Source organism: Triticum dicoccoides, chromosome 6A (assembly GCF_002162155.2).
Source record: "Triticum dicoccoides isolate Atlit2015 ecotype Zavitan chromosome 6A, WEW_v2.0, whole genome shotgun sequence".
Lineage (NCBI taxonomy): Eukaryota > Viridiplantae > Streptophyta > Magnoliopsida > Poales > Poaceae > Triticum > Triticum dicoccoides.
The window spans coordinates 247871838-247883938 of NC_041390.1; positions in this window are offsets into that span (position 1 = coordinate 247871838).

Here is a 12101-nt window from a genome sequence, read left to right on the forward strand (position 1 = left end):
GTCACTCTCTCCAACCCATCTCACTCTTTCGATCGCACGGCGACCCTATGTGATCGGTTGACCTTGCTTCCTCCCACGCACAAAATATATCTACACGTTTGTGACTGGATCATCTCTCAAGCTCTATCTTACAGCCCTCACCCTTGCCAAAAAGCTCAATCGGACAATATCTCTCCAGAGCATATATATTTGTTCAATGAATGTCGGACCACACTCACTTTGTCTCTCTATCTATATGTATCTCGATTGACCTCACTTTCTCACACCGTATCTTTCACACGTTGAAGCTACTACCTCTCCATCCCTCGCAAAGCCGGAGCTATTTACATTGCGAGGGGCACCCCAACCTTGGATTACCTTGTATAGGCATTTATTCCGGTCGGTTTAGAATATATTTTCGTAGCATTCGGCCCACAACTACTCCAAACACCATTGCAACCCACGCAACTCCCCTAGTTGATTTCCCACTGGCTCGGTCATCGCTCTCTCGCACGTCCTTTCTCGCCTTCAACGTCATTGAAAAAACTATGTTGTTCTCTTTAATTATTATAAATAAGCTACAAAACTACACACCGGTAGTCCACTTGGAATGGAACTAATTTCGACCCACAAATTAAAGTGCTACAAACTACACACCGAGGGGCCCACATGTCATGAAAAAAATTTGGACCCATATACAAATTAAAAAATAAAGGACGAGGATCGAACTTGCGACCGGGCCTTCAAGCCGCACGTCAATAGGCAACATACATAGAATAGCAATGTTTGTTGTACCCCCTTTGTTCACATAATGTTTTTATATTACCACAGCCTAATTAATGGATAACATGTAATATTATTTTTAGTACTATTCGCCTTCACTTACTGGTGGGTTCCATGTGTGCTCTCTCTCTCTCCTCCCCTTCTGCGTTTAGACGCATGGGCAAACATGAAGAACTCATGGGCGATTGTGCCATTGACCATATATGGACGCGTTCATAAGTCACGGCACCAGTTTCACTTACTAGCAGCACTAGTCAGTGTGTACGTGCAATGCACGTTAATTTGGAAGTATATATTAAGTGCATGCGGATATTAACTACTAGGATATTATTTGCGTGTTGTCATGTGATTAGCACTATTTTTGGCATGAAATTAATTACACACTAAACGTGTTGAGCACTCGACATTGAAGCAGTCTAGGTCGTTGGATGACAAGGAATATATGTGGCTTGATGAAGTTTTATATTTAATTTGATACGGCTCTAGCAGAACATTCAATCGATCAAACCATACATTTTTTTCAATTTGACTCCGACTTTAAATTATACAACGATCGATATAAAATAAACGGAAATGATAAACGTTCAGATTTTAAGCATGGCAATCCGAACATTTTTCAGGGCAAATTTAGATTACGTGGCGGCGGCGGGGGCGTCTCGCGGTGGGAAGCGGCTCCTCTGCCGTGCTCTGTGTGTCATCGGGCCATTGACCGACGGCGACGCTGGCGTCTTGCGTCGTTGTTGGCGTACTCCTGGACGTTGGCCTTGCTTCAAGGAAGGCCAAAATGTTCTAGACTTTGGAGCAAGTTAACTGGCGGGAGGAGGCGATTGGCGTTGGTGCAAGGAAGCGGTCGACGGCGGCCATCCATGCCCCTGAGGGGGGCACTGGCACCCGTGCGGGGACAGGCACTGTCAACGGCGCAGCGGAGACATTCGTGTGCATGGATGTCGGTGTCAAAACCGGCGGATCTCAGGTAGGGGGTCCCGAACTGTGCGTCTAAGGCGGATGGTAACAGGAGGCAGGGAACACGATGTTTTACCCAGGTTCGAGCCCTCTCGATGGAGGATAAAACCCTACGTCCTGCTTGATTAATATTGATGATATGGGTAGTACAAGAGTTGATCTACCACGAGATCGGAGAGGCTAAACCCTAGAAGCTAGCCTATGGTATGATTGTATGTTGTCCTACGGACTAAAACCCTCCGGTTTATATAGACACCGGAGGGGGCTAGGGTTACACAAGGTCGGTTACAAAGGAGGAGATATACATATCTGTATTTCCTAGCTTGCCTTCCACGCCAAGTAGAGTCCCATCTGGACACGGGACGAAGTCTTCAATCTTGTATCTTCATAGTCCAACAGTCCGGCCAAAGGATATAGTCCGGCTGTTCGGAGACCCCCTAATCCAGGACTACCTCAGTAGCCCCTGAACTAGGCTTCAATGACGATGAGTCCGGCGCGCAGTGTTGTCTTCGGCATTGCAAGGCGGGTTCCTCCTCCGAATACATCACAGAAGAATTTGAATACAAGGATAGTGTCCGACCCTGCAAAATAAGTTCCACATACCACCCTAGAGAGAATAATATTTCCACAAATCTAATCTGCTGACACGTTTAGGCAACATGACATCATGCCATGGCTCGGCGATTATTTGAACCGTTTTTCTCGACCTAGCCCCGCACATAATGCAAGGCAGTTTCTTAACACGTCTTATCAAAGCATATATCGTGTTCCCCTTATTACGGGATTCTCATCAATACGGGCGTGGGTAACCCAACCGTCCCTAGGACTCCTAGATTTTAGGCAAGTCCCAAACGGCCACGAGGAGGACACTTGATATTCACCCTCTTTATAAAGGGGCAAGGCTTTTACTTTTTCCTTCCCGTGCTCAATCGAATCCTACCCCTGCCTCGAGTTCTAACACCCAAAGTCCAGGTCAGGTGCCTCGGATCTTCAGTCATGTCCGGATCCAGCCTTCAAGGCCGGTGGATGCCTTCTTCCGTCACGGAGGAGGACATCAGGAAGTTGAGGGAAGCCAGATATCTGACCGCCGAAATATCGCATAGGCTGCCTGCCCGAGGGCAGGTCTTCCCTACTCTCGAACCCAACGAGATCGTTGTGTTCCTCTCCCACTTCCTCTCAGGACTAGGCCTCACTCTGAATCCCTTCGTAAGGGGTTCGATGTTCTATTACGGGCTTGATTTCCACGATCTAGCCCCGGATTCCTTTCTTCACATCTCGGCATTTATTGTCGTATGTGAGGCCTTCCTCCGCATTACCCCTCACTTCGACCTGTGGCTCAAGACCTTTGATGTGAAGCCAAAGACGATAGAAGGGCAGTATGCAGCATGCGGAGGCGCATTAATAAGCAAGATTGTAGGAGCTCCGTGGCCAAAAGGCTCATCTCCATAGGTGTCCGGATTATGGCAACGGAGTGGTTCTACATCACCGCTCCCAGAAGTGCCAAGTGGGTAGCTTCCGCTGCCTTTCGCTCGGGCCCTCCACCACAACTGATGTCATGGATCAGCAGGGGGCTAAGCTGGGGTCCAGCCAAGGATGTTCCCATATTGCAGAGCCGCATTCGGGATCTCTTCGAGGGAGATTTTAGTTTGGTTATGGTAATGCAAATCATGCTGGTTCGTCGAGTCCAGCCTTGCAAACGTCGGCCCCTCCGCTTGTGGGAATTCAACCCAGAAGGACCGCGTGCTATTCAGAATATCCTCGGCCTGACGCACGAGGAGATGTATAAATCATTCTTCGGACCTCAAATGGAGTGTCCGGATACTACCGAGGACGTGGGCCTGAGCAGCAACCGCACCACCGATCAAGTAAGTAATCCTCTAGCCGAACACACCGTCTTTCACTTACCATGACATCATTCTGAGAAATCGCCCTTCGATCAGGATTGGCTAACAAAGGTGAAGATGATTCAGTGTTCGGCCCCCCTTCCTGAGGGTTTGGACAATCCAATACTGGAAAAGATGCTTGAGCTAGCACCTTTCGTGGAGCCCTCAAAGGAAGATAAAGGGGGAATAATGAGGGCGAAAGCGGGCCCCCATCGCTTCCAATTCCAATCGAGGGAATGAGCGCCTCCATGAAGAAGGATAACCAAGGGGAAGATTCCGACCTTCTCTCGCTCCGGGGAAGGAAGAGGACTGCCTCTGAGGATCCGGAAACCAAGGTTTCCAAACGGGAGAAGAAGTCTCCAACAGAGGGTCGTGCCTTGGGGGGTGCTCTTGCCGCACAAAGTCCGCGCGGGGATCAACCCTCTAACGAGTCGTAAGTGATCAAAAACTTAATAGTAAAGATATTCTACCTAATTTTCGAGGAAGATAACCGAAGCGTTTATCTTGCAGTTCGGATCTTAGCCCTTCACAACTGAGCTCGTCTTCAGGGGACCTTCTTCCGGAGATGATGGAGAGCGAAACGCCTCCCCCGGACTCCCCCGCTCAAAAAGCGGGCGACCTTGAAGTGTCGTCGTGTTGGGCCTCTCCGGATCCGGTGAGGCCAGAAGATAATCCTATAGTCGCCCGAAGTTCCCAGCATACGGATCTTGAAGAGGGCGAACAAGAGAGTCTGGCGCCGTCTGGTATGCGGTCGGACGCACTGAGGGATCTGTTGAAGCGAGCGACCATCTCGGAAGAACACCATACGTTAATGAGTACGTTGATGGAAAGGATTTCGTCCGCCGAAAGCGGGTTGCATGATGCCTTTATGTGTCTACTAACGGGCTTTGAGGTACGTAAAATGATATACCTTTGTAATAGTACCGCACATTTTTAGGTGTGCCCTGTGTAGATAGTAGCCCCTGAGACTCTAGTTGTCACCGAGAACGGCGGCAAACAGAGGATCGTAGTCCCAGGTAATAACCATACCGCTTTAATGTGCAGGTAGTGGAAGCTCCGGTGGCTAGCCGGAATCATGAGTTTGCTGAACTAAAGCGGCAACTGGATGCGGCGGATGCCGACATCGAGCTTGTTAACAAGAGGCTTGACGAGGCACAGTGTAAGTGATATTTTCTAGTGAATGTCACATAGTAAGAGCAGCGTGATGCCAATATCTTTAATATTTTGTGACTGCAGATGGAGCTGCCACCGTGGAAACCCTTCGGGCGGAACTTGCCCGAGCCAAAGAACAAACAAGGAGTAGTAATGCGGCTATTTTGAAGGTGGCCGAAGAGTTGAAAGCCGAGAAGGCCGCGCATTGCGAGAGCAAAGAGAAAATGGCCAAGATGGCTGCAAAGTTAAAAGACACTGCCGACTGTTGCCAGTTCCTTGAAGAAGAAAACCGAGCGAAGGCGACGGACCTCGAGAAGTCCTCGATGGCGACCAAAGACACCCCCTCTGCCATGAGAGCGAAGAAGGAGGAGCTGCGTGAAGCCAATGATATTGTGGCTGGGAAGCTCTTTTTGCTGCGGAGGAAGTTCGGAGATCCGCGGTATGCCCCTCTGGATCGGCTGTGGAGTTCGGCAGACGCATATCTAGATTTGACGACGAGTGTTGTCGATGCGGCCGAATACTTCCGAGATCAAACAGATCGCGAAGTGGACAAGCTATTCTGGTCGCAGTTTAATGTTCTAGAGCGTCTGCTTCCACTAACTGATCAACTTGCCAAATGGGCCGAACTCAATAGATTCTCCGGCCTCGCCATGAGGTCCATCGTAGTTCATCTGTGGCCAGAAAAACCGAAGCCGAGCAGCTATTTTAGCTTAGTGCAGCAGTTCCTTGGTGCGGTGTCGCGCATCAATGCGATGAAGAGGTCGGCGTGCATAGAAGGCTCGCGAATGGCCCTTGCCCGTGTGAAAGCATATTGGGCGGAGATGGATGCTACCACTGTTGCGGCGCAGGGTTCGGCCATAGGCCGAGTTGCTGCCGAGCACTATTTTGAAGAAGTTCTTGAGGGTGCTCGTTTGATAGAGGCCTATTGCTCGAAGAATATTATGTTTGAGTGACATGTATTCCCATTGTAAAAACAATGTTTAATTAAATTTATCAAGGCTGTGTTTATACTTTTGCCTGAAAGTATTGTGATGCCTCCTCTGCGGCCGTTTATGTATACATGTGTATAACCTGAAAGATTGCAGTCGTCGGCTTCAGCCCCCACGCATATAATGCGGGGGTGTTCGCAGAAGACATGTATTCACACTTAATTCAATGTCTTGGTCCTAATAAGGAGGTGATAGCGCAGCGAACTAGGCAACCAGACTATAATGCTTTAACACTTTCACTTAGCCATAGGAGTTTGACATCCCCTGGTGGCTCCGCACTCACCCGAATTCGGGGTGCGTACATGCCCGGCCGGGAAACGGCCCTTCATTAAGGTGGAGGAATTCTAAGATTCCGATAGGTCATCGAGTGGTTGACCAGTCTCGTGCTATATCATGACAGTCAGTTTTCGGCTTTCTCTACTGAGGTGCTCGTCCGGATGAACCAGGGCACAATCGCAGTAGTTCTCCTGGTGCTGCCTTAGCCGATAGAGCGGAACGTAAGGCACCAAAACACAGGAGTCGGGCAAACCCAACATTTGACCAAAGACATGATTCGGTGCTGATGCATATAAGGCCAAACTCACAACACCGAACACTCCCTAAGGTATTCGGTCTTTATGGTGTAAACCGGGCCTAAACAGTGCCCTTTGTAAGAAGCCCCTGTTGTCCAAGTACGTGCATTGTTCTGATGTGGCCACATGCCAAGACGTCAGCATCCTTCTCAATTGTACTGAGAATCCGAGGGATGTGTATCAACAAGAGACAGTAAAAAAGGTTGACGCAGGGTCTTAATCTAAAAAGAATCCTTGGAACTTGTCCCTGCTGCACGTCTGCGCCTGTGTCTCCATTGTGCCGTATCCTGGACGGGTGTAGCACGATGGTCATCTGTAACAGAGAGGAACTTAGGTGAAAAATTGTCATTCAAAAAGGTAGGTCTAAAGAAACCATGTAGAGTTCAAGATAAGTAAAAATTGCCACTTGTCTGCGCGCGTTGAGCCCCTTGTATTTGTAGTAGGGGTGTGGCCATCAAACCTGTATGAATTACATATAGCTGCGCCAGACTCGTCTAACGTTTCCGTGGTCTTGACGACCTATCGAATGCTTTAGTTGGTGAGGCCGTTTTAGTGTGCGGCTGCCAAGGCAGCCGCACTCTCTTCGGCGCGCAGGGATCGCTCAATATTTCCATTTACTGTAATGATGCCACGTGGACCGAGCATCTTAAGCGTGAGGGAAGCGTAATGCGGTATTGCATTAAAGCGAGCGAAAGCTTCGCGTCCGAGTAGTGCTTGATAGCCACTTTGGAACGAAGCAATGTGGAAGGTTAAATTTTCACTATGGATGTTGTCGGGGAAGCCGAATACAACCTCTAGTAGCAGCGAGCCCGTGCAATGAGCCCCTGGCCTGGCGTTACTCCTCTAAAGGTAGTATTGCTGCGGCAAATTGCCGTTGGGTCTATCCCTATTTTGCAGATTGTGTCCTGATATATCAGGTTTAAGCTGCTGCCGATGTCCATCAGGACTCGTGTGAAGTGTTATCCGGCAATTATTGGATCTAATACCAAGGCAGCCCATCCTACGCTCCGGATGCTTGCTGAGTAATCCTGATGGTCGAAGGTGATTGGTTGAAACGGCCAGTGGCAGAACTCCGCGGTGATAGGCCCTTGGTCATGTTTATTTGGGAGTGCCGCTTTACTTCTCCCCTGTATCACGTGTAACACATTTACTATTTTGACTTCTGGTGGGAATTTCTTCTGCTCCCCAGTGTTTTTTTTCGTGCGAGGCTCATCCTCGTCTTCGCTTGGTGTATCCAGCCCCTTGTGTTCGGTGTTGAGCTTGCCGGACTGCTTGAAGACCCAACATTCTCTGTGGGTATGATTTGCAGGTTTATCGGGGGTGCTATGGATCTAACATATTTGGTCCAGAATTTTGTTTAAGCTGGACAGTTCATCTCTAGCGCCTATAGAGGGCAGCTTTTGCTGACCTGGCCGAGAGCTTCTGAATCCGGCGTTGACCGCCGTGCTCTTCGGGTTGTCTTCTTTATTCCGGCGCTTATTATTTTTGCTGCGTCGTGATTTCCCGTTTCTGAAAGTGCGTTATATCGACTAGAGGGGGGGGGTGAATAGGCGATTTTTATGAAAGTCTTCAAAATGTGGGAGTTATGGAGACAGACAGCGAAGATTTTGCCTATTACTATGCAGCGGAAGTTAGATTACACTAGGCTAGCCATGGTCAAGTATTCAATAGAGTGAAAGCACAAAGACAAACAGCTGCAGTGTAATAAGGATCTGGTTGAAAGAAGTGATGAAGCCAAACAGATCATACATTCACGTTGTGAAGACAAAAGATAGAGCAAGCATGCAATGGCTTCACAATGAGGAACAGTAAGTAAAAGGAAGAGAAGATGAAACCAGTGACTCGTTGAAGACAATGATATGTTGGACCAGTTCCAGTTGCTGTGACAACTGTATGTCTGGTTGGAGCAGCTAGGTATTTAAACCTTAGGACACACAGTCCCGGACACCCAGTCCTGAACACGCAGCTCAGGACACCAAGTCCTCACCATATTCTCCTTGAGCTAAGGTCACTTAGTCCTCGCCCAATCACTCTGGTAAGTCTTCAAGGTAGACTCCCAAACCTTCACAGACTTCGTTCACTGACAATCCACAATGTCTCTTGGATGCTCTGAACGCGACGCCTAACCGTCTGGAGGATTCACAGTCCTCAAGTGTAATAAGTCTTCAGATCACACAGACAAGAAGACTTAAGTGATGCCCAATTTACTCTGGCTCTGGGTGGTTAGGGCTTTTCTCCTCGCTAGGAATTTTCTCTCAAAGGCTTCGAGGTGGGTTGCTCTCAAACGAAAAAAGCCGTGCGCTGAAATCTGAGTAGCCAACCGTTTATGGTTGTAGGGGGTGGGCTATTTATAGCCACTTGGCAACCCGACCTGATTTGTCCGAAATGACCCTGGGTCACTAAGGAACTGACATGTGTCTCAACAGTCAGATTTCAAACTCTCATGGCAACTTTACTTGGGCTACAAGCAAAGCTGACTTGTCCGGCTCTGGACAAGATTCGCTCTCATTGTCTTCACTCGAAGACATAGGTTTTTGGTTTAGGCATCACTTCAGTCATTCTGACTGGTTCTCCTGGACTCCACTTAACAGTACGGTGGTTCCTATGACTCAACACAAAAGAAAAAGAACTACGAAAGATCTAAGTCTTCGAGCTCCATAGGCTTCATAACGTGTCCTCTTTTGTCATAGTCTTCAATGTGAATATCTTCATATACCACCTTTGGCTTCAATGTCTTCATACATTTTTAGGGGTCATCTCTGATAGTAAAACCGAATCAATGAGGGACTTCTACCTGTGTTATCCTGCAATTCACACGAACACATTAGTCCCTCAACTAGGTTTGTCATCAATACTCCAAAACCAACTAGGGGTGGCACTAGATGCACTTACAATCTCCCCCTTTTTGGTGATTGATGACAAACTAGTTGAAGTTTTCAATGGGGAATATAGTCTGTGAAATTGTAAAGGATAAGGAATTGTCTTCATAAGTTGCAAGGGCTCCCCCTGAAGATGTGCATATAAGTTAATTTGCTTTTGGAATGCAAATGCACATGGCAGGTTGTACTTGTGGAGATCCACTTCAGCTTATGATGACAATCCACTATGCATATGAAAGTATATGAAGATGATGACATGCATAATGGAAAATGGACGTCTGCAGAATAAGATAAGTGCGGAATTTATCGTCGCACATGCGGAATTTATCTTCGCAAACAGGGTGGCAAACGAGTAGCAGACGACCATCGAGTTTTAGTGTTACAACTCAAAGAACCAAATGAAGCAAAAACAAGAGTTGTAAGCACGAAGCAAAATATAGCAAAACATAAAGCACCCGCCCATATGGACCCGCTTGAAGACTATCAACCCATATGCTTCTCCCCCTTTTGTCAGCAAGGACCAAAAAGGTTTGAAGACATAGAGTGTCTACTTGTTCCCAGGAGCAGCAGGGTCATTGGAGGTGGTTGGCGGTGCAGAAGAGCTTGGAGGTGCTGAAGCAGGTGGCGGTGATGTAGCATCATCTTCTTCATCAATGCTTCTGGCAGTGACTGTGGCAGCAGATGAAGAAAACTCAGAGTCTTCAAGTGATGGTGTGTTGCGCATCACAGCCCTTCTAGGAGGTGTGGTGTCAAACTTGAATCGCTCTGTGAAGCCATCCTCTTCAAGTTCAGCTTCAGTACATATCATTGATAGCCCTTTCCATGTACGACGACAGGTTTCATGAGTGACGAAAGCATTCTTGGTGGCAAGATTTCGAAGACGATTAACATCCACCAAGAGGCTTTTCATCTGACGCTTTAGCCAGTCGTGATGCCTATCTTGCTTTTGGTGAAGGGCCACAAGAAGCTCTCGGTCATTGAGGGCACGAGCGCTCTTCTTGGGTCTTTGAGCATTTCTGCTATTTGTGGCTTCAGTAGATGCTGGTGCACGTGTAGTGCCAGCCAACGGATACACCCTGGATATGGCTTCAACACCTTCAACATTCTGCGTGAAGCTCTGGTGTTCTGCATTCTGAAGACATATAGGTTGCTTGGCAGGCTCAGGATATATAGCTTCAGCAGAGGTATCCACATCTGGCAAGAAGATCCGATGGTTTCGGGCTGAGGGCTGATACAAGGTCGCAGAGTGCAGTTTCATCAGCCTCATCACCCAAGGAGCATAGAACTTCAAACCAAATAAATCTGAGCCTGACGCTGCAAGTTGGCGTATGAAGAAATCCTGTGCGTTGAAGCATTTGCCATGAAGGATATAGAACATGAGAGTCTTCATTGCACCCTCAATCTTGGCATGTGGAGAGTGTCCCTTAATGGGCCAGAGAGTCCGCCGGAAGATGTGATATATGGTCCTGGGTAGGTACTCAAGGTCTTCAACGAAGAACTCAGTTGGATAGGCTGCATCATGGGGTAATGGCTTCATCATTGAGAGCATCTGACTCATATTTGGCTCAGACCTCTGGAATATGCTCTCAATAGCTTCAACATGTAGTTGACAACCTTCCTCGAAGAATTCGCCAGGAGTGGGCAGGCCGGTGAGCTCAATGATATCAAATGCATTGGCTTCATGATGGACATTGCCGGTCATCCACTCCAGGACCCAAGTCTTCGGATCTCTGTTGTATCCTTTAATATGGAGGGTGGCATAGAACTGAAGCAGAAGCTCTTCATTCCAGTGCTCTTCATCAGTGACAAACTGCAGCAGACCCACTTGCTTAAAGCAATCCAAAGCTTCCTCTATACAGGGAAGACCAGCAATGGCTTCAACCTCCAGGCGCTTGTGCGGGAAGATGCGACCTTGGTTGTATAGGATGCATGAATAGTAGCTGCGCTGAGGATAGGTCCAGAACCTATCTGATACAATCCTTTCCCTTGAATAGGGGTTCTTGGAGCTGTTGAAGAATGTATTGTCTGCCTTGAAGCTATTGATATCAAAGGAGCCAGGTGCTGATGCAGGACCTGGGAACCTTGGCAGCCTTGGGACTGGCTTCTGGACATGAGGCCTGTGCTCAACATGGTAATCAAACTGAGGACCTGCAGCAGACTCAGGAACAGAAGTGTCTGGATCAGTAGCTTCGCTGTCTGCTGAAGCTTTTGGTGGGGAGGGCTCCACATTGGCTTCAGTGTTCGCTGTGGCAGCCTCAACATTTTCAGCCTCCACTGGTGTAGTTGGAGGGACAAACTCAGGCACGTTCTCCTGGAGAACTGTGTCTTGATGGAGCGGGGGAGTGGGTTCTGGTGGTGCTTCTTCATTGTCTTCGGCTGATGCAGCCGGAATGTCTTCAGTATAGACTTGAGGCCTTGGACCTTTGCGAAGCCTGCGGAATGCAGACGACGCCTGAGGTGTTGGAGTGGGCTGGGCCTCAATGTCTTCTTCCTCTTGAGGGCGATCCGCCCATGACGCATCTTGTGCAGTTGGCGTCAGAGGACGACCAATGCTGATGAGCTCGCTTTGTTCATACTAAGGAAGGGCTGCATCATCTTCTACATTGTCCTGATGACCAATGTCCTCAGCAGCAATGGGGTCGGCTGCTGGTATGTCTTCAGCTTCAGGAGCCTCTGTGGAAGCAGGCTCATGAACTGTTAGTCGTCGTTCTGCGTTGGGGTGAACCATAGAGATAGGTTCAACAATCAAGGGCTCTGTGGGAGCAGCCCGACATCTCTTGATCTTGCGCTTCTTCTTGGTGGGTTCAGAAGGAGAGGCTTCAAGGTGTTTCCTCTTCCTAGCTTCAGCCTCTGCATTCCGTGTCTTCTTGAGCTCTGAAGCGATTGACCGGCTCTTTGGCT